Raw genomic sequence first — 23,328 nt, forward strand, 5'->3', positions numbered from 1 at the left:
TAAGTAAAGATAAGCCATTCTCCCTTCTCTTTCCATCTTTTCATTGCCCATGCATACACATAAGATGCAACTGCATCTATGGTGCAACTTCTAGAAGCTTTCTAGCTTGCACCTTGTAAAATTTTGGAGGGGGGTGCTTCAGCACCCCAAGCACCCTGCCCTTGACTTGCATGTACACACGCACACATGCACAACCTTGGAACTTTGGGTCAGTCTTTATCAAGACATGTTTGTCAGCGTCTCCTCGTGGTGACCCCTGGGCAGTGATTTGCAGTGTTTGCAGATGTCAGCTAAAGCCAACAAGCCACAATTGGTGTCCTTGTGGAGTAGTCCAGAATCTAATTGTGGTTCTCTTTTTTTGGGCTTGCAATCCAAAGAGAGTGCTTGTTTAGGTGGCACAGTGTAGGCAAGGAAATACTTGTGCTGCCAACAGAACATCCCAGGAGAGCAGGGAAGGAATTTTTCTTATAATAGTGGAACGCACACACACACATAGGCATAGGAAGAGGGGGGGGGCAATAATTTGGCTAGGCTATCAATAACCAGTACTCAACAGTCTTCTTACCACTAATGTTTCAGATGACTTAACAATTCACCTTTTCAATCAATCAACAATCCATAAAGCATCAAACTATCTGCTTGTACTTCCAACTCCTCAGCAACACTTCAAAATGACGATTGTCACAAGCGCCTCTAAAATTAATTTTTACATCTTAATAGGAATGTCAGAATGTTGTGTTTGACCATAGATGTATGGTGTGACTGACAAGCTACAGAAGTGAGTGTATTTGATGGCATGATTCAAGATTCAAGCATGTTTTACTTTTAAAAATACAATGAAGTCTAATCCCAGAGCATTAGTTTTAAAAGAATTTCCTGGGGGGCATGCAGCTCTAGACCCCCTAGTATAGCATAGTTTGCATGCTCAGCTTGCATCTTATCCTTGGCCTACGCCTATGATACACACATACCAATTACTATGAGTTAGACACAGTGGAATCTCTCCATTACTGACACTTTGCAACCCATAGTTTATGGCCCATTGTTACTCTTTCACAGGCATAACTGTAATGAGCTAGGAGATCAGATTTTGTTCATACTGTATTATGGAGGTATTTTTGTGTCCTTGAGTTGGCTAGGGGACATACCACTGTATGTCATCTCTCCAGGATAGTGGGTTACCATGCACCGGCAAGGTTTCAAATGGGCAAGGACAAATTACTGACAAAATTTTGAGCTGAAATAAGATTGTGCAATATGTAAAAAAAAATTGTATCTTTGTAGCTTAAATGTATCATCACACAATTTACAAATAACAATTATCAATGAAAGAATACATCATCTGGAGAACAATACCTGCATCATAAGACACTATGAATTTTTAGTTTACAGATGTCATATTATTTGCTGTTAATGATTCTGGCTGCACCTCTTGTATTGGTTCTTTATCTTTACCTATATAGAACTATCTTTACCTAAAATGTGTATGCAATTAAGTGTCATTTACTGCACATACACATGCACACATCACATACAGACACAAACACACACACACACACAATGACAAGTACATGGCTGGATAGTAATGTACACTATATGTCAAGCAGAGAAACACATTTCCATACCTTGTCGTGTATCTAAGTATGAGCTTAGTGGCTGGTGTACAATGTTGGCTTCACTTGACTGTGATGATGTGTTCCTAGACCACACAAATAATGTGGAAATAAACTAAAAAGCACAACAATCATCAACCACAATTCAAACACAGAAAAAATGCTTATCACAATGACAGCATGCCATACTTGGTACAAAACATAGCTAACATCTAGTAAAAACACTGTAACTGTTAGTGTCTCATCATCATATTTAGGATTTACTACTATATTCAATTAGTATATACATAGCACCACTCTTTCATTTTATAGCTACTTGTATAGAGATAGAGATACAGTGCAATTTTACATGATAATAACCTCTTGTGGTTTCCTTGACCTAACAAAAATTACATTTATAGACACTGTGAAAGTTAACCTTGCATTGTTTCAATCCACAAAAGTCTGCTAGCGCAAAATAATTTCTGGGGTTACAATATTAAGCTTTGCCATGCAGAATACTTTGATACACATTTTCCATGCACAAGTATGGTACGCCCAAACAAACCTCTATACACACATTTATACAATTATTAATCTTTTGAGTAATGGGAAATCTCATAAGATAAAGTAATACAGGAGTGAAGAAGAGCTTACATACATAGCCAGTTAGTTGTGAAGCTTTACGTTAGATGATCAGGTATATGGAGATAGCTCCCAACAGGGCATCACAATCAAAGCCTGCTGTTTCAACAATCAAACATACTAAAGTGTTTTTTAACTTTGCTTTGAAATGTTGGCATGAATACATACATGTACGTAAAGATCGAAGCAGTCACAAGTTACTATGTGCTAAATGAAAAGACGCTCAAGATTTATATTGCCTTAAGTGTTATAGCAACTTCGCTACACATGCCTATCTTATTTGTCATTGTAATGTAAAAGCCACCTTCACCAAACGCTGATGAGAAGTAGCACACAGCTATCTGTCAACCTTCACACTAAAATAATTATTACTTATACTGAATATAGCTACAGGAAAAAATTGTGCTGTCCATGTGCACCAAGATGATAATTTGATATCAACTGATCACTCCAACATATTTACATGTGATAGAGCAGGCTGTCTGTCCATTCCCATCAAGAGATTCAATAAATAAGTAAATTTTTTCTTTCACTTATTTGGACATTTATCTTTCAGGAATAACACAGGGATGAATTATGCCTACTTGTTCTCTCGATCATTAGCACACTGACACACATTCACAAGTACCATTTTTACTGAGCCTATATGGTATACAACCTGACTGGTAGATGAATTTATTTTGGATGATATGCAGTTAACGGAATCTGTTGTGCAAGCTATGGCATGTCATTACACAAACTACAAACGCTCACCATATACTCTTAACCATCTACAAGATATCTGTCTGTAGTATAACAATTTCTGTTACTCCTTGTACAGGCTCTGTGTTCACCATCCAGTGCCTAAGGCCACTCCAAATAAACTCTGAGTTTCTCATCCACTGCCTGCATCTGTTTACTGTCATCACTAAAATATTCCATATTCTTCCATTATTATTATTTCCAGTATTTCCTGAATACTGTACAAGCTCAGTAAAATTGATTGTGTAAGGATGTTACCTCATGTGCATGTCAGTATGCTATAAAATCAGCACTACTTTAACTTCATGTTATTCCTGCAAACTTAAAAGGCACAAGTTGCAACTCCACCAATTGGCCATGGCCATTCCTCCTTGGCAGAGCATGGGGGTGTCATGTAGGTACGCACTGTAGGTAGATCTGCAAAGTCTTGACCTGTGACTAAGAGCCCTTTTCAATCTTTGACTGGTGACTTAGTGATCACATTTCAATACTTTACAATTGTAGGTTGGAAATTTTTACTCTCAACCGTTGACTTGGCATGAATTTGATGGCCTTGACCTTTGACTTGGATTTTGACCACGGTCACAGATCTAGCTACCTACCACAGTACAGTGAGTGTCTGTGTCACCCCCTTGCAGGGACACACATGCATACAATTTTTTTTTTTTTTGTAACATTTTTTTTTTTTTCTCCCGGGCTGGATGTACTGCCCTTGCCTACCACCCCCAGCACCAAGGAGCAAGTGTGCTGGACAACTGAAAGGAGGACAACTAAAAGTCCCTAGGGCCAGCAATATGGCCCATTTCCGGGGAAGCATTGTTGGAACGATGAAGGATGGATCTTGTTCCCCGGATGCACATTGTAGCAGAACGAAGCAATGAAAAAGACAGTGTGCAGCGAATCCACGCCAGAGTGCCACTATAAGATGTTGAGCTGTGGCGAGAAAGCATGTCGGCCAGACGACGATAGAATGTTAGTGCTTCTCCTCCCATTCCACCGGTTGTGGAAAAAACTAAAGGGGTAAAGGAAGCCTGTTCCACCTCCCGGACACGTTCGCCATGCATACAATGGTATGATACAGTCCCCTTGTACACAGTAAGGAGGGTAGAGGCCAGATCCGGCAGTTAGGATGACTGTACATTATAATAAACTCACTTGGATTCGTTGCTTTTATCTGCTTTACCATTTAGGCACTGGAGGGCGAACACTGGAGGCAAGGCCTGTACGAGGTGCTTTATACCGCGAGCCAAGGGGTAAAATGTAGACTCTCTGTCTATCATCATGGCACCACATCTGATCAGGCTAGAAACTCGCTGTCAACGTGCAGATAGCTGCTCTCCGTCCTCATGATTTCCACAGTCGACTCGATAGAATGGAGAGTGATTTCTTCGAGGTTATACAGCGCGTAAGAAGCATCCATCCATACCATTGATGAATAACCTAGACAAGTATACTGATTCTACCACCCCGTTATACTAACTCTCCCGTTGTTTTGAGTAAGGTAAATGCGGGTATTTCCGGACAGCGTACAATTCCGGACACTTTGGTACCTTTATCAAGCTAGCCGAGTAACGAAACAACGGATTGCCTTGAAATTTCTGCTGTGAATAGCTATTCTTATAGGGATTATAAAAATCGAAAAGTGTGTTCTAGTTGATTCATTCTTGGGTGCTATACACGAAGTGTCCGGAATTGTGCGCTGTCCGGAAATACCCGCATTTACCTTATTTCTTCATTTTAAGAGATTTTTGACAATATGAGTATTTCTTCATTTTTATACTAGGTTAGCATTACCCGCGAGGGGTGGTTCAACCGTAAGTGTGCGGCTACGTCAATTAATAGGACTATATAGGTTTGAGGGCATGACGTAAGTGGAAGTAGAGCAGAGCACCCTCGAGATCACCTTAACATCTCCACTCGCATCTCCAGCGACCTCTGGCGACTCATCAGTGTACAAGTGAGTTTTAAAGGTCTACTTTATCGAAGACTACTTGCATAGATAGTATGTGAAACATATACTATCCGGCTATGCATGCCTCAGTTGGATAAATAGCAGTCTCGCCCCCAGTCTGGGGGTGAGACTAGATAAAGAGGTGCTGTGGGCTAATAGTTTACTGTACTGTACAAATCTATAATGTAATGCATATTGGCCTTTTATCAGGGAGATATATCAACTTTCGTCATTTTTGTTATCCTGAAAGACTCCATCGTGACTATAGCATACAGAATATTTAGGGGAGACATAATGACCACTTACCAGTTGTTACTTAGCTGACAATGGCTGCCACTGCCCACTTGCGAGGTCATTCATTCAAATTGTACTTTGAACAGTGAAGAATCAAATCCTTTGACTTAATTGAAATATGCTCATCAAGAAGTTTGTGGACATTTGCTATACTTTTGTTCATGGCAAAAATTCCAGCTGGAACAGGCATCTCCAATACATTAACCATTAAAAAATTAAATTAATTATCCTGTATCACCTACTTCGAATCTGTTTAGTAACTTTCTGAATTTGATACGTGTAGAACAACTCTCTGCGAGTACAATGATGTCAAAAGAAGTAAATTTTACAGAAAATTTGGTGCGTCAAAATGACCTAAACTGACAGGGTGTAGCAAATTTCCCCATACATTTTGTATTGGGAGTTTCAGGGGCATGCAATAAATAGTGTAATAACCCGCGACACGTGATAGATACTTCAGATTCTGAACAAGAGCAGTGAATAGCGATTAAGATGAGCTATAGCTGAAGGAAATCAAGAAATTTAAGCTGGTCATTGTAAGGTTGAAAATCACCTACTTTTTCTATGGCAAATTAAATGGCAGATTTTTGGAAAGGAATGCTCTGAACTATTTCAATGTCTTGACTGCCATTAACCTTCACTACATTATAGTGTTACAATGAAACAAAAGCACTGTGAATTAGTTCTGCAGGTTAGTTTGTGAAAATTACAGTGTTCCGTGATTAAGCAAAATAATGTCCGTGCCATGTAGCGAACTTCTTCATATGTTTGGCTGAAGGAATCAGTTAGTAGGAAATTAATTTGAAACTTGTTGGCATTGTTTAGGGTTGCTCAATTATGCTTATACTGTCAAGCTACAGTGAAAAAAAGTGAGGCTGATGGTGTTTTTTGGCAAGAAATCCCAAACCACACAGGTGTTTACTGTAGATTGATTTACGATTGAGGTTAACATCAAAAGACTTGAAAAAAATATCCTAAGACATCAAAAGTAAATATCAAGGTAATGGCAGTGCTCACAGACTTGGCTAAGTATGCGTGTTCATTTTGCAACCAACAGGACTAACAAACTTGAGGGTTTGCCTTTGAAGACAAGTTTTATAAGCGTGGTGCAATGTGTAACTTTGTATTAAAATTTTGTAATGGTGCAGCATGATATGATGTCTTTTTCGCTTAAACGTGTAACTTTTTATGGTGCAGTTTGATGATTAATATGTTTTCCCTGGTACTAAACCAGGAATGTAGCACCAGTCTACAATTTATTAATGCAAATCCCTAAAGCCAGGATACTGCCCTGTAATCCCCTTAATAAAATGAAATCCTAAGCAGTTACCTTTTTAAACTCATTAAGTGGCTATTAGGGTTTAGTGATATTAATTTATGAAAAAATATTTTTGCAACATCGTATGTGAAAACTGAAACACAACCACATCGTTTGAACGGTCTGTAATGTGAATTTGAGTGCTTGTTTTCACTGAGACTTAAAGTTAACCAACTGACGATATCCGCAATGACAAAATTTGATGTCATAATTGACAAAATGGCCGTGTTAGTGTGGGGGCTTCAGAGACTTTAGCACACAGTATTCAAAATGAATGTTGTCTAGTTTTCTACACTTGGAACCATGAGATAATAAAGGTAAGAAGTAGTACACGTACCGTGACGGTGCGAAATCCGCTTCAAGGAAAGCAGACTGAAAATTTTAAATTTGGACACAAATAGGCTTATTTGTGTTGCATTATATACTATATGCCTCACCTTCGCAAATTTATAAATACTATCATAGGGAAACACTATCTCACCCAATACCTTTCTGTACAAATTCCCCACACTAGCACAGCCAAATTGTATTGCGAACACTTAATTTTGGGATATTGGCAATTTGCTATTGCCCACCTAGTGGCCATGTAAAGTAGGTCCCAAACACAGCTAAGTGTACTTCATACATAATAAGACCACCCATATTAATAATTGCAAGGGGTCTGACACTTGGTATACTCTTGTGAAATCATAAATCAAGCTTGTAACCTTCGTGTTTCTTAGCAAATTATGTAGATTTTTTCCATATTTTATGTGATCATCTGCAGTTCCTGTATAGTATCTTAGCATTATATGGCTGTCACTATTCTCAGCATGACAATAGTGATGAGTACCATTGCCTGAATTGTATTTAATTTTCTAGTTATACAAAATGAGATATCATCTTTAAACAATTTTCCTTATATCGAGGCCTTTCATTTGTTTTTTTTTTTTGTTTTTTTTTTGTTTGTAAAAAATGATTGAAGTAATATGTATTTCAAGTCATCTTACAACTGACACAACCAGTTCACAATTCATTGACAAAACAGTAGTAATATAATTGTCTCTTCCAGTCACTAATTCTCCTATTGAAAATGTTTCCTGTTCAACTGGTACTACAGTAGTCTCAGTACACTTCATGGACATGTTATGTTCCTCCAACTGTGATGAGTTGTTGTGTACATGTGGTCCTAATGGTACCTCCCTGAACTGGTAAATGGAAATTGGTGAACTGATCAGTTGAGAATGATCTGGAACTTGTAATGGAATACTTTTTGCTGTCATCAGTGAAAAAAGCTATGTAATTTCACCTCTATAAATGCAATGAAGACAAAAGCTTAAGACTTTACCTATCACAAAAGTTATACACAAAATTCTGTTACCATATTCTTATGCATAATTTGTACTTTCACATTTGTTAACATAGCAAGCTACGTAGAAAGTTACATTAAACATCATTAAATTTCACAATACCTGAAAAGATAGCTAGTGTTCACAGTTACTATACTGGTGATCCAACTGATGACTTTGTAGTGATTTCCTCTTATATGTAAATATGATCATGATGTCATTGTTATTATTATGCCACAATGCTATTACCAGAAATAGTTTTGTGGTATATACCATCAGAACAGTTTTTGTGGTACACACGTAATACACATTATGATGATACTGTTGGTCTCTCTTCAGATTCACTATTGACTGTTAGGCAGTTGTTGGTCACAGTTAAACAATCCTCTACCATGCCCAGTACAAGTGAACTGTGTAACAGTCTTCACTTCTCACTGAAGACTAGAGTGGATAAGGCTACTAGTCAAGAAGGTCAGTCAGTAACTTGGTCACATTTTGTCTAGGTCATCCGGGTCTGACCCAGATTGCATCATATGTGAAATGACTTTGACAATGTAGAAGTGTAGTAACCCATCATAATTAGTCCTAAAGCAGCCCAGCTTCATTTGTGAAACACACCTACTTATCAGGAATGTGATACTGTCTGTCTGTAGGCATATGTGGAGCCACACATGTTTATCAGTAAGGTGTGTTGGTAGTTATAGGAAATGTGTTTTAGTGTCTATAGGCTTACATTTGTCTTGTGTAGCCAGACCCTTAATTTTCTTTCTTTTGTGTGAGGAGGAGAAGAAAAGGGTCTAGTACAGCATCGTTGTTAGCCTATCCCGAGATTGTGGGGATTCTACTATGTAGCTTCCAGATTGTTTATTAGTGCGAATGGCGTGTTTTGCTAATTGCTGCGTCATTTATGTTCTGTTACCATAAATATTAAAGCAGTAGGTACGTATGGCAATAAAATGCAAATGATGCAAAGATCAGCAGATCACATCATTCATACATAAACAATCCGGAAGCTGCCCCACAAACTCAGGATAGGCCAGCGACAATGCTATACTGTGTTCACCAGACCCTTTTCTTTCCCCTCCCCCACGCAAAAAAGTAAGGGTCTGGCTTTGTGAGACTAGGCTTACATGGAACCACGCCACCCAAAGTGACTCTTGGAACACACCTTGATCGGTTTTGTTTAAACTGGGTTAATCTTGGTCAGATCTGGGGTCTGACATGGATTGTTATCCACATCAGTGGGTCATCTGGGTCAGCCTGCAGAATTTACCCAAACCTGTCTAGGTTATTGTCTCAATGTTAATTAGCATACATCATGGCTCAATGTATCTATATATATATAGAGCTGAAATAATGTCTGTCTGTCTGTCGGCATTCCTTCCTCGTAATGCCGCTAACTCAACAACTCGGACGCACATCGACATAACAATTCCACAAAATTAAACGCACATCATCTGGCAACTCCAAGTTTGTTGTTATAAATCGCTTTGTGCTTTCGTTCATTCTCTATAGTGCTGTGAAGACAAGAGTGTTGAGCCAAAGCTCAGTGAAATTCTTCTATAAACCGCATGCATGACTGCAAGTAAACACCTATGCCATTTAACTTGCCCATGAGTTTATAAACACTTTTTATTTGACTGCATGTGTGCAGTTGGCTTAGTGGTCAAATCAGATGCTTCATAATCCCAAAGCTGTGTGCAGATGTGGGTTCAAATCTGCATAGGTTCAATTTCTTCTTTTTTTCGTTTAGCCAACCTTTTTTGTGCACATTTTTTTTCTTTTTTCAAAACCTTTTTGTTACACGTGTTATGATTGTGAAGCTTTATGACACCTCATTAGTGTCATGTACACTACTTTCTTTAGTGTGTGGGTGGGAAAAAGTACTTTTTCCTGTCCACACACAAAAGAAAAGGTAGTGGTCTGGCTATGCGAGACTAACACCTCATCTCTCTCATTGTGCATTTCATTGTGAACCTTTTTATGACATCTTCCTTTTTCAAAACACCACATGTTTTACTGTGTCACCAAGAGTTAATAATACCTGTGTTAGATCCTTACCATCTCACTGCAAAGTTTATTGCTTAGTGATTTTATCACAAAGTTATTGATAAGACAGGTATACTACGTAGCATATGTGTGTGTTAACCATTACTTGCACATTCACATCGTTTCAACATGTACTTTGAAAGTGACATCACTGTGCATGCTGCATACATGAATGGTGGTGATGTTAGCTTGCCATTACCATTATGCTATTGTAAAAATGTAGAGATGGTCCTGAGTGTAGGGCAGGTACCTATGCTAGTCATGTGTATAGCAGACATCATGGCTCATGTATATAGTAGACATCATGGCTCAATGTATATAGCAGACATCATGGCTCAATGTGTGTGTATATAGCAAACATCATGGCTCATGTATATATAGTAGACATCATGGCTCAATGTATATAGCAGACATCATGGCTCAATGTATATAGCAGACATTGTGGTTCAACGTATCAGGTATACAGTAGACATCATGGCTCGATGTATATAGCAGACATCATGGCTCAATGTATATAGCAGACATTGTGGCTCAACGTATCAGGTATACAGTAGACATCATGGCTCAGTGTATCAATATATAACAGACATCATGGCTTATGTTATAGTTGTAACATGGGCACAATGATATGTATGCCCAAAGCCTGAGGGCTGTGGCATACATATAAGCAAATCACAAGTGTCCATGTTATGTAAAGCTAATATGTAACACTTCAGGCTGATAGCCTTGATGCCAATACGAATGTAACCACTGGATTCGTGTTATATGCATGCCTGAAAGATTTGATTATGATTAGGCAGCAAGTAACGTTGTAGCTACAATTGTTATAATAAATGGACAAGTCTTACCAAGAGTGCATAATATTCTCATGAACTCTTGGTCTTACGAATATTACAGAAAAGTCGAGTAGGGGAATTTACAAGTGTTTTAATGCTTTTGCATTGTTTAAAGACTAATCACAACGCATACTAAAGACCTAAAGGGATAAGCTTCATTATAGAGTGGTTAACTCGTGTTGCCTGTAATGTGGGTGTGTCTGCATTCAAAAACATGTTTAAATACTTGTAAATGCACTGTAAGACTTAGGGCTGAGCGATACTACCGTTTTGCGATATATCGCGATATTTTGAAGTATCGATATCGCGATGTTTTGTTATTAACTATCGTGATACCATGCCTGTACATTACTGTCATTAAAAACCCATTTGTTATGCAGTACTTGGCTAAGAATCCTTGTAAATTATTAAGTCCACCCATCTGGTTTCCCCTGCAGAGAGGTGTGAACACCATAATAACCTCGAAGCATGTGTTACAATAACTGTTGCTGTAAACAAGGATGATAGTGGCTAGTTTGCTATCACATATAAGGACTTCCTGCAGGAATGCTGAGCAATACACTATGTGGCACCAGCTATGATTGACTTATTTGTAAGTATCGTGAACTATTCAGTATCGTGAATAGTGGCTTTAGTATCGATCGTGATACTAAAATGGCAGTATCGCTCAGCCCTAGTAAGACTAGCTCTCACCTTTAAGTAACATTTCCCGAATTGTAGAACGAACGCCAAGGATACTAAAACGTCTTTATTTGAGTGCTTCTTGTGGCAACACTTCTACAATTTATAGTAATCATCACATGAACATTAATTTATTCCCACAATTGATTTCGGTCTGAGCTTGTATAAACAGAGGGCGGTACCACATCCACATCAAGGCCGTGCTTGCTTTGATGAAAGTGGCTTGCTCTTTTAGAAGTGCAACCACTTTCTTGGGATACATTTCAGTGTACATTTAGATGTCTCCCTGTGTTGAGGTATACATGACAAATGTATCCTCAGGAATTCCTTTGATCTGAGGTGTCAAAGTGTTACATTTAATGTATGATACCATCTAAGTTCAAAGGGGAAAAGTGTGCTTTATATTCCATACTGTGCTGAAGTTTCGTACCTTTGTATACCAATAAGTGGGTAGTTAAAAAAACAGTGGACCCGGGACCAGGAGACCCAGGGACCCACTGGAATCCTATTATTCTTAGGATTTTATATACTTCACAATATTCTATACTTGTACTAGGTACTTCTGCAAGAAGTCTTGCATATAGCCAATCCACTTTTCCCCATCACTACTGTGTCTCAAATGATGTTTATACCAATTAGAAATTATAAGCGCCTCTGAAATAGTGTCTGAAGCTGACTGCATTTATAGACTACTCGTCTGCTGTACAATGAGCATGCTAGTCTATTTTGTCATCTAGCTACTAAAGTTTAGAAACATTGTGCAAACAACTCTTCCAGGGAAATAGCAGTTTCTATATCTAATCAAGCTAGTTTCGTGTGGCTGACTCTTAAAAGTCAGGCGCACAAGACTAGTTTCAGTCCAGCAGCTTGGCAACCAGACTTCATACATCATGGTGCATTGCACAACTTTAGTAGCTAGGCGGCATAATAATTATAGTATGCTCATTGTGCGGCAGACAAGTGGCTACCTATAAATGCAGTCAGCTTTAGACACTTTTTCAGAGGTGCTTATAATTTCTAATTGGATTAAACACACCATGACAGGGAAAATGTGGATTGGCCATGCAAGACTTCTTGAAGAATTACCTAGTACAAGTACAGAATATTGTAAAATGTATAGAATTCTAAGAATAGTTGGAAACCACTGTTTTACCTATCCTGATAAAGCACACTTTGTGCAAATGTGACACAACCATAACACCCACAGAGACACTGGTATGACCACAGTTACCCCCACCACCAAAGCTGTCAACATAGCAATTAACAACAAATTAATGGGTATGCACACAAATGTTTGTAATTCTACTACAATAATTATACCATTCAGTCTTAAAAATGTTCATTAAACTGTCCATCATTGTAAGTCCAGCAACTTCTTGTTTAGATTCAGATGGCCACACTTACGAATAATGATTAGATAGCTGTACAAATTGTCCATTATTCACATACACCATAGCTAGCTTTCCTCGGTAGTTCTCCTCGTCCTCCTGTCCCACTACTAAGCAAATTCTGGATCTGACGGATCACAAATTGTTTGATAACTCAGCGTTAATGACTACAAACGATCTACAAATTAACCTCCTACTAATCAGGACTAGGCACTAGTTTTCTCACTGCCATCATGGAATTCCTGGTCGTGATAAACTGTATTAATGGTTAACTACTTCTTGATTATAATTCCAGATTCCAGTTAAAGCACTGCATATGCTCGTGCACTACAGAAAATATAGCAGTAGGGTGTGGTCTCGAGCCAAATATAACACTCGGCTTCATCTTGTACTATATTTGTCTCTCGACCATACCCTGATGCTATATTTCCATATTGCACTCATTGCAGTATTTTTAACCAACAGACATCATGGCTCATGTTAATAGCAGACATCATGGCTCAATGTATCCTGTATACACATATACTTGTTTACCTGTAACAATTTTGGTTCCAGTCAAATCTCCTGTTGATCTGATATAAAATGTTTTTAATCTGTTGATAACAAATTAAGTATTCCCTGCCAGTGTATAGCAGACAACATGGCACATACATAGCAGACATCATGCCTCATTACAATCACAGTTATTACAGTCACATACTATTAGGTTATGTAATACATGATAAGTTGTATACAATTACTGCTCTGGACTAGGTGGTCTGGACTACTGGACTCAGGTTGTTGTTTTTTCCTTTTTACCAAACAATTATTTGGGAGTGTGTAAACAGTGGAAAGGACTACTGGAATGGTGGAATGAAATTTTAATATCATTCATCCAAATAATAAGTACAGCACTTCCCCCCTTAAGTAAGCAATTAAATAGGATTTTCCTTGAAGTCACCTCTTTTAACATACTTCACCTCACCATAATACTTTTATTCACTTGTATGACTTATAACTCATTACTTTATCACTTGTCTGAAAACTTATAAAAATTTATAGCTCTACCATGCATGTATATTCTTAACAAATTGTCTTAATGAAGGTTCAGTTCAGTGTGCAATGTGGCACCACCATGCACAAAGAAGTTTGGCTTAAATTTTATTTTCTGATGTAACTGTAGATGGCTCATTGTAAATGCTTATGAGATACTTCACAATACAGTGCATGTACTTTTACAGTGCATACATGTCAGCTAGCTAACATTTTTGTTGTTGATTTCCCATTGGGAACAGGGTTAAGTCAAAAGTCTACTTATTGGCATTCCTATAATGTTAGATGAACTGCTATTGTGACTTTAAAGTACATTACATTGGTAAACTATGCATCAAGTTTTCTACGTTGGAGTTAAAGCACCGCCGCGTGTGTGTACGGAAAATATAGTACAAGGGAGTGTGTCGAGAGGCTAATACAGCACGAGGCGAAGCCGAGTGCTGTATTTGCCTCAAGACACCCCCCGAGTACTGTATTTTTCGTACACACAAGTAAGGCGGTGCTTTAAGTGTTATATTGTACTTCCTGGTCTCGTCTGGCTTGGAGCGATTTTCTCTAGTACTCAAACCACTGCGATTTTCGGTGATAAGGATATCAGTAAGTGTTCATATAATCTATTTCTAGTCGTAGAACAAACTAATAGGATTAGTTTGGCTAGTTTTAGTGATTTACAATGTCACGCACATGATCAATCGTGCTGTCTTAGTGGAGTCATGTTTAAAAGCTTCGTGATCAGACGATCAGTAAGTGTTTATACAATCTATTCCTAGCCGTAGAACGAACTCGTAGGATTAGTTTGGCTGGTTTTAGCGATTTACAGTGTGTTGTTTACGTAACATTCCTTAAATAAATTCTCCGCATAACTGTACTGTATTTTCCCAAGTGTGCTGTATTTGCCCAATTAAGTGCATAACTGTACTGTATTTGCCCAATTAGCTGCATAACTGTACTGTATGACTCGTACAGTACAGTTATGCAGTTGATTAGTACTATATGGACAATACGATTCCCGGAATCGCTTTGATCCTCCCATGCAAAGTACAATATGGTGAGGTGAAGTATGCTAAACAGAGTACAATATAATGGTCGGCCCTCGGCCATTTTCCGACCAAGTGATGCTGTTGACCGATCAATGTAGCCGTTGGTCGGCCATTTGTGCCGATCAAATTTTTTAACTGTAATTCTTTATTATTAGTCTTTATAACATGTAATATTATAGTTATTATTATTGTCGTATCGTTAACTTTCCTTACCGAAGCTATTTAATCACTAAGTGAAGTCTCGATCCCGTCGAAGCATCGACTCGATGCGCATGCGTAAGCTAGAGTACTGCACCTAGTATTTACCCAAATTATCGATTGTGGGTTACTGTCGATGTTGTGAAGAAGCGATCACTACAATGACTACACGAGTGGCGCCTTCCAAGAGAAGAAAAGAAAGTAATGTTTGCGAAGTGGAGGTACGATATTAAGTATAAGATGGCCATTTCGTGGTTATAATCTGTAGAGATGCAGTGGCTGGAGAAAGTGGAATGAAAGTCACGTGATAAAAGTATTCTGCACACGGAAAGTTCGAGAGTAAGTTTTGATCTATTGCTATTCAGAAGAGAAACTTTAGCAATAGCTAGTTGATAATTCAATCTGTGCTGACTCAGCACCACCTGTAACAAAGCATTCAGAGGAGCACACTCCCACAGTGGCTGCCCGGCCAGCCATAGGGCTGTTCTGATAGAAGATCAGGTGCCTTTCCCTTAATCCAATAAATTTTTTAGTCTTTCTTTTGGCTAGCATGCATGCACTTCAACATACATGCACTTCAACATCTAGTGCTAGGGGTGCTGGATACCCTGGGAAAAAAACAAAGCATTTAGCCTAGCTAAGTCTACAAACTGGCTGTACAATACATTGATTCATAGTTTTTTTTGTAAAATATGTATGCAGCAACACAAATTGTGTACATGTATTACGAATAAACAATTAATTCTCTGTAAAATGTATGTGCATAAAGTTCAGTGATAAGTAGCTGAAAGTGGTCTCAGATTCAATCTCAGAGTGATCCTTTTTCAAAAATTTCCTGGGGGGGGGGCATACCCCCAGACCCCCCTAGAAGGCTTGTGCTTCGCACTGCAGGGTGTGCTTCGCACACTAGGATAGTACACCTCTATTTTATGGCCATGCAATTTCAGAAATGGCCAAATCAAATTTACTTTTGATTGGCCATTCTGTCCGAGCAATAATTTTCCCTTATATTGTACACTGCTAAAAGAGGTGACTTCAAGGAAAATCCTATTTATTTGCTTGCTTAAGAGGTACTCATTTGTAAGTAAAAAATGATGTTGAACTTTTAAAAATTTCATTCACCATTCCAGTAGTCCATTCCACTGTTTATACACTCCCTAATTATATGGAAAGCTATGCTAATCTCATGTAGTTTGACCACCCCCTCCCCTCCCCACACACACACGCACGCACGTACACACACACACACACACAAAGGAAAACAGTTGCAGACTTGTCAACTTTGCCTAGCAGCAGCTGGATGGAATAGCAAGGTAGTCAACTGTCACTACTGGTAGTCACTCAGATGACCACTACTTGTATGTATTAGGATGCATGGTTACTAGTGCTGAATGATAATATCGATAGTTCGATACTCGCCATCAAAAAATCATTATCGCAATACGATAATTATGGCTTACTATCGCGATATTGCTGTAAGATTACTAGAAACATTGTTACCAAGTTTATTTAACTCTTTTGTAACTCTTTAGGCTTGCTTAATGAAACGTTTGGTTGTAGGCCTATAACAAGCTATGTATATTTATTTATTGGACGTCCTCGCAATTAGTAGATTACTTCGCGAAGGGTTTAGAATCCCACTACAATTGCTGCTTGAGAAGCTGGCTTAGCTTTTTATAACTACTTGGCTTGCTTTATCATGAAAAGTTTGGCTGCAGGGCTGTAACAAAAATTGTAGAAACAATGGCCCCCCACACAATTAATTACCTAATTGATGAGCTTGCAAGAAAACCAATCTATGATGGCATTAATCATGCTTAGCATGTTTATTTATGCATTGAATACTTGGAACTTGACTGAAGGTGTAATTATTGTGATATTATCGTATCGTGAATAATACTTCATATACATTATTCTCAGCCGGTACTCCTGTTGATGGTCAGTAACTTCAGACTTGGCTTGTACTCCAATATATTCGAGACATCACGTGCCCTCAACATGTGACAAATAAACAAACCATTCATCAGGTAAATATACATTAATTGTTCACAGTTTGTGCTAACGTGACACATGTATAACACGACCACTCGAGTTTATCGCAACTGCTGCCTTGTAATATGTCTCAACCAACCAACAGTCCCTCACCATTTCTGCCATGCATCACGTGCGCAATTGATCATGTGATGCAATAGATCTCTATGATTTGCAATAGATCAGCATTAATGCAATGTGACCGTCAAGAGTAGTACAGAGGAGCACCAATGTGCAAGTAGCTACCGGAGAATTCCAGAGCTGTAAGATTTGATTCTGCCTCAGAAAGGGGGGTTAGTCCGAACCATCCGAACCCTCCCTGCCTACACCCTTGCAAGTGAAAAGAAATGGGACACAAAGAAGCACAAATGTAAGTCCATGGTGTGTGCATTGTATGTACTGTGGTATGCCAAGAGGAAACTTTGAGAATGTCTAGCAGTGAAAACATCAAGCCCTCAGCCTTATCCATTATGAAGTTACGCTTGAAGACATTAGTAAATTAGTCAGTCAGGGAGTAGACAATTCCACTAAATAAAAAATTTTAAATTTCATAGCAACTTATTGGAACGTTGTTGCACTGAAATTGACTGAATACACTTTTGGCCTTGGTTATATATCTCACCAATCGCTGTTATGTGAAGGTATTGTGAGGTTGTTTTCTGGTAAATGATTTTTGTGAGAGTGAGTAAACCTACATGATTTCTAAGATACTGTACAGTTACAGTGCTACTGTTCTGTATGATTTACTAACTTATTTATAAAGTGTAAGATGGTGTGGAGGCAGGTCATATTCAACCTGAGTCAGACCATCTTCATTTTGATCTGGTATCATCACATCATGTAAGTCTGTGAAGGTTACATTGTCACTAACACTACATCATCATCACCTGTAATTGAATGTTCCTCAGGGTATAGTTTACCTGCCTGAGTGCTTAATACAGGCTCTATACAGCCTTCATGTCTCATACACCATAAGTTTCTAACATTCAACTGTTTGCTCGCGTGGGTTCATACAGACATACACACACACAATTTTTCCAAAATGAACCAGGTGCATGCCCTGCTACTGGCCATAGTAGATTAAAATGATTACAACTGTAATGCTAAAACATGAAAAATTCCACATATAATAGGTGTTTTCAGGGGTCTAAATGTTTGTACACTAATACAACCAGTCATAAACCAGTTACCTGATCATCAAGGTTTCCACATTTCTTTAATGGGTTCTGTTGTATGCAATATCGAATTTGTACAGGTTGCAGCAGAACAGTTTTTGTGGTACACACATAATACACATGATGGTGATACTGTTGATTCACTACTGACTGTGAGGCAGTTGTTGGTCACAGTTAAACAATCCTCTACCATGCCCAGTACAAGATAGTCTTCACTCCTCACTGAAGACTAGTGTGGATAAGGCTACCAGTTAAGTGAAGGTCAGTCTATAACTTGTATTGACTTGATGTTTATCAGGCTGGGTCAGGTCGCATTTTGTCCAGTTCATCCTGGTCTGCTTATAGAATATCCGGGTCTGACCCACTTTCAATTGATCACATACTGTATGAAACGATTTTGACGATGTGGAAGTGTATTAATCCATCTTGTAGCAGCCAATTTCATTCATGAGCCATATGAGGAGGTAGGATACTCTCTGTAGGTATACGTGGAGCCACATATATTTATCAGTAAGGTGTGTTGGTATGTATGCACAAAACCATGCCCATTTATAGGAAATCTTGCGTGGAACCATGTCCACTAACCAATTGTTAATTACAAAACTTTCCTGTGTGGCTATCATGTAGCTACCTGCTTGTATCCCCAGAATGTAACTCTTGGCGCATACCTTGGTTTTAATTTAGTGGGGTCAGATCTGAGTCTGACCTGGATTGTTATCCACATCAGTGACCCAGTTTTAATCCTAATCTTTGTTACATGTTTGTATATGCTTACAAACAAAATCATGCTATACCTTTTACACAGTTGGTACCACATGATAGGAAGTAATCCAATCAGTTTAAAATCCATTCCACTTATCTGAGGAATCATGCTATTTGTTGTGGTCTGATGTGACAATGCCCTAAAATTCCCCTGACCACATATCACAGAGTGGTTATCACAGAGTGGTCAGGATAATGAACTCTTTGACATAACATACTGAGTTTGTACCACAAATCTGTATGTGATCAGGGGAATTACCCTGTCCACGATAGCCACTCTGTGATATGTGGTCAGGGGAATTTTAGGGCATTGTCACATTGGACCACAAACAAATACTGTAGCATGATTTCTCAGATAAGTGGAATGGATTTTATATGTTATGAACTCACATATATGTTCAACTTGGACATATTACAATTGACACAACCAGTTTACAATTCAAAGCCAAAGAAGTAGTTACACAACAGTCTTTCCCAGTCACTAATTGTTCTGTTAGATGTGTTTGCTCTTGTACTGATAGAACTACAGTAGTCTCAGTGTACTCCAAATAGTCAAACACTTTGTGTTCCTCTAACTGTGATGAGTTGTTGTGTACATGTGGTCCTAATGGTACCTCCCTGAACTGGTAAATGGAAATTGGTGAACTGATCAGTTCCGAATAGACTGGAACTTGTAATGGAATACTTTTTGTTGTCATCAGTGAAGAAGCATCAGCAATCATAAGATTAGTAACTTCACAACTATAAATACAATCAAATACAAAGTTCTAAAGCAATGCCTGAAATATTACTATATATAGTCGTGCATAATTTGTGCTTTCTGACTTGTCTACTTTGCATCAAGATAAAACAGTGAAGAAAGCCTCAGTATAGGCATCATTATGGTGTACTTTTTAGCATACCTGAGTAAGACTGCAAATGTTCAAAGTTATTCAGCTACCTATCTTGTTTGATGTAATGTCACTATACTGAAGATCCAACTAATGATTTTGCAGTGATTATTCCCTTTTATACTGTAGATTATGACATCATTATGGGCATGTGACTTGCCCTTAAATGGCACAAAATATGTAGGTATGCCCTTAAATGGCACAAAATATGTAGGCATGCCCTTAAATGGTACAAAATATGTATACATTCCCAGGTTTTCTAATTCAATTTTCTCAAGTTATTATGTATTGGTGTTGATCATCCAGTTGTACATGTCACATGTGTTGCTACTTTTCCATGGTAAACTGCATTCATTACAAGTTGATAGCTCCAAGCACAAAATATATATGAGATATATATAGTTGTTGTGTTGTTCCATTTATGTAGAAAATATAAGTTAGTTGTACAGTTTGGGGATGTGCAATATAGTGATATACTGTAAGGCAGAAAATTTTGGTGGGGGCGAATATGCATGGATTTGCCAAAATTTTACTCGCCATTTTTCTAATGCTGTTCATCAGTGAGTGAATATTGGTTACAGTGGTGAGTTGTTAGTCTTCCGCAAGTATCCCATTGAATACAGTATGGTTTTAGACTAATAGCTCAGGCATCAGTTCGAGCGATTCAGCTCAGTGCCCATGCACATGCCTTGCCTTGCTTGCCACACGTGTTCCAGTCTCGATTACAGACTTAGCGAGCTAGTGCATGTTGTTTTTATTACAGCTAGCTATTTGCATAAGAGCATGTCGATTCGAATGAGAGGCATTGAACTGTAGTACTTCATCCGTAGACATCGCAAAGCTTTGTCGCCAACACTGTCAGATTAAAATTGCGTGGGCAAAGTAATGTCATGCATTCGCCAAAATATTATTCACCAATTTCTGCCAATGATCAACTCACCAAAAATTTCTCCTGCCAAAATTTTCCGTTATACAGTAGCGACATAAAATTTGCTATCATTTAAAAGTTCATATATGCATGATTTTAATATTTTTTGGCTGTTAAAACTTAGTCGACAACTAGTGTGTGTGAGTACCTATACTGGATGTCTCAAGATATGTACCCACCCAGTGCACATTTAATAGGCAAGAAATATCTACTGCTTATACACACGAATATTGTTTAACTTAACACACGAATATTGTTTAATTTAACACACGAATATTGTTTAATTTAACACACGAATATTGTTTAACTTAACACACGAATATTTTTAACTTAACACACAAATATTGTTTAATTTTGCACACGAATATTGTTTAATTTAACACACGAATATTATTCGAAGTGGCTATATTACAGGCCCGTAACGTAGGATTTTTTTGCTATATTTACGGCATTCCTAAGTGCGCATGTGCGAGCATCTTGTGACTTAGTCGGTCACGGTGCAAATATTTATTTACCTGGTCGTTTGTTGTAGAACTCGAGTATCAAACATACTAGTTGTATGAAGGTAAGTTTTTGGGTGAGTTCGAGGCGAGCTAGGGTTGGCCCGGCTTCGCCGGGACGCTCGCTTCGCTCGCTCCAACCCTAGCTCGCCTCGAACTCACCCAAAAACTTACCTTCATACAGACAGTGAAAGTCATCATTGTGTTTAACAGGCAAACGTCAGGTTAACGTTAGGGTTAGGGTCGGGTTCGGGTTGGGTTCAGCTTTGGTTTCTTCTTCACTGGTTTGGGTTAGACTATAGATTTGTAGCTAACATTTAAATAGTACAAAAACAAGAAAAATAGCCAGCAAGCACCGATGGTACAGTGGTAGAGCATGGGTACTCCAATCCTGGATGTGTGGGTTCGAGCCTCGATAACATCGCACTTTTTTTCTTCATTTCTTATACCTTTTTGTGTCACGATTTTATCTAAGTTTTTTTAAAAAATAGTAACAAACTAAGTCATGAGATGCTTGCACATGCGCACTTAGGAATGCCGTAAATATAGCAAAAAAATCCTTTGTTACGGGTCCGTAAATATAGCCACTTCCAATATTATTTAACTTAACACGAATATTGTTTAACTTAACACACGAATATTGTTTTAACTTAATTACTAACTTGTAACTCAATTTCATGAAAAGATACATGTTTATATACCAGAGCCTGTGTTAACAGTCATCTGAATTAAGTGGTCACCTTTGTATAATGGCTATTGTCATGTGGTCCCAAATATTTTCTAATATAAATGTATTCATTGTGGCCTGGTCACCTGTCTAATGTGTATATATATAAAGGCCAGTCAGATTAAATCTTCACACATCACCATCAACTAGTGCTGAGCGGTTTTGATATTTCATAGATGGTGCGGTATTGTCAACTTGATATTGCGGTATAACTAAATTATTGGATACCTTAGTATGATGCTATTTTAGACCTATAGTACTAGATTTAGACACAGAAATGACCCTAAAAATTTTCAGTTAACAACAGAATTGTGTTGAAAGCCAATTGCAACAAGTACACAGAAAATTTTGGAATTTTCAACTAGAGTAGGGACCATAGCACATTGATATAAAGTACTGAAACAAGTTGGAGTATAGTGCACAATATTAAATCACAGTAAAACAATAAGAAGTGTTATATCCTTACTGTGCTTAGGGTACATTTTGAAGCCTTTGTTCTCACAGCTGAGATTTGTATTGTTGACAGATTTGGTATATACTATGTCCAATGAATTTTGATAGTCTATGTGTACGTGTGCGCGTGTGTGTGTGTGCGCGTGTGTGTGTGCGCGCGTGTGTGTGCGCGCGTGTGTGTGTGCGCGTTTGTGTGTGTGTGAGAGAGAGAGTGTGTAGTATAAATTAGTGCTGTGTGTGTGTGTGTGTGTGTGTGTGTGTGTGTGTGTGTGTGTGTGTGTGTGTGTGTGTGTGTGTGTGTGTGTGTGTGTGTGTGGTGTGGGTGGGTGGGGCCTGTGCTACTGTGTGCATAGTGTAGTATGTGTATTTGTGGTATGTGTGTCATTCAGTAGCCACAGTTGCCCACCAATACAGTAATAACATTTAGTCATTGTCAATAAAACTTTTTTCTTGGGGCAGTTATTATCAGCCACAGTGGCTCTTCCCTCCACCACTTATTTATGAAAAAACAGTTATGAAGTCACAAAGCAGACTAACTGTGTTGGCTAGCCACACTCCACACTCGAATGATGATCTTATCTAACCTAGTGGTTTACCTGTACTTTAATTTATTTGCAACACATTGGTCAACCAGTGACTACCTCTCAATAGAGACCAATTTCTAACCACTACTCACAAGCACTAAATTTTTCCCAAACACTTTTAATGAGTAGGTTTGGTTGTAATTAGTTTAGGACTTGACCAATCATCTACCATGTCCTAAAGAACA

At 38.3% G+C, this 23,328-nt stretch overlaps 2 long non-coding RNA genes across 2 annotated transcripts; one reads left to right on the forward strand and one right to left on the reverse strand.

Annotated features, from left to right (window-relative positions):
• Positions 1-1,261: 1,261 nt before the first annotated feature.
• Positions 1,262-4,706, reverse strand: LOC136236946 (uncharacterized). The gene is made up of 3 exons (XR_010692250.1): positions 2,991-4,706; positions 1,626-1,699; positions 1,262-1,475 (listed from the first exon to the last, which is right to left on the reverse strand). It is a non-coding gene; the product is annotated as an uncharacterized lncRNA (long non-coding RNA).
• On the forward strand, positions 4,481-18,593 carry LOC136236947 (uncharacterized). Its single transcript, XR_010692251.1, has 3 exons — positions 4,481-4,935; positions 8,209-8,340; positions 18,380-18,593. It is a non-coding gene; the product is annotated as an uncharacterized lncRNA (long non-coding RNA).
• Positions 18,594-23,328: the final 4,735 nt, after the last annotated feature.

The sequence above is a fragment of the Dysidea avara genome, chromosome 10, assembly GCF_963678975.1.
Source record: "Dysidea avara chromosome 10, odDysAvar1.4, whole genome shotgun sequence".
In the NCBI taxonomy this organism is placed as follows: domain Eukaryota; kingdom Metazoa; phylum Porifera; class Demospongiae; order Dictyoceratida; family Dysideidae; genus Dysidea; species Dysidea avara.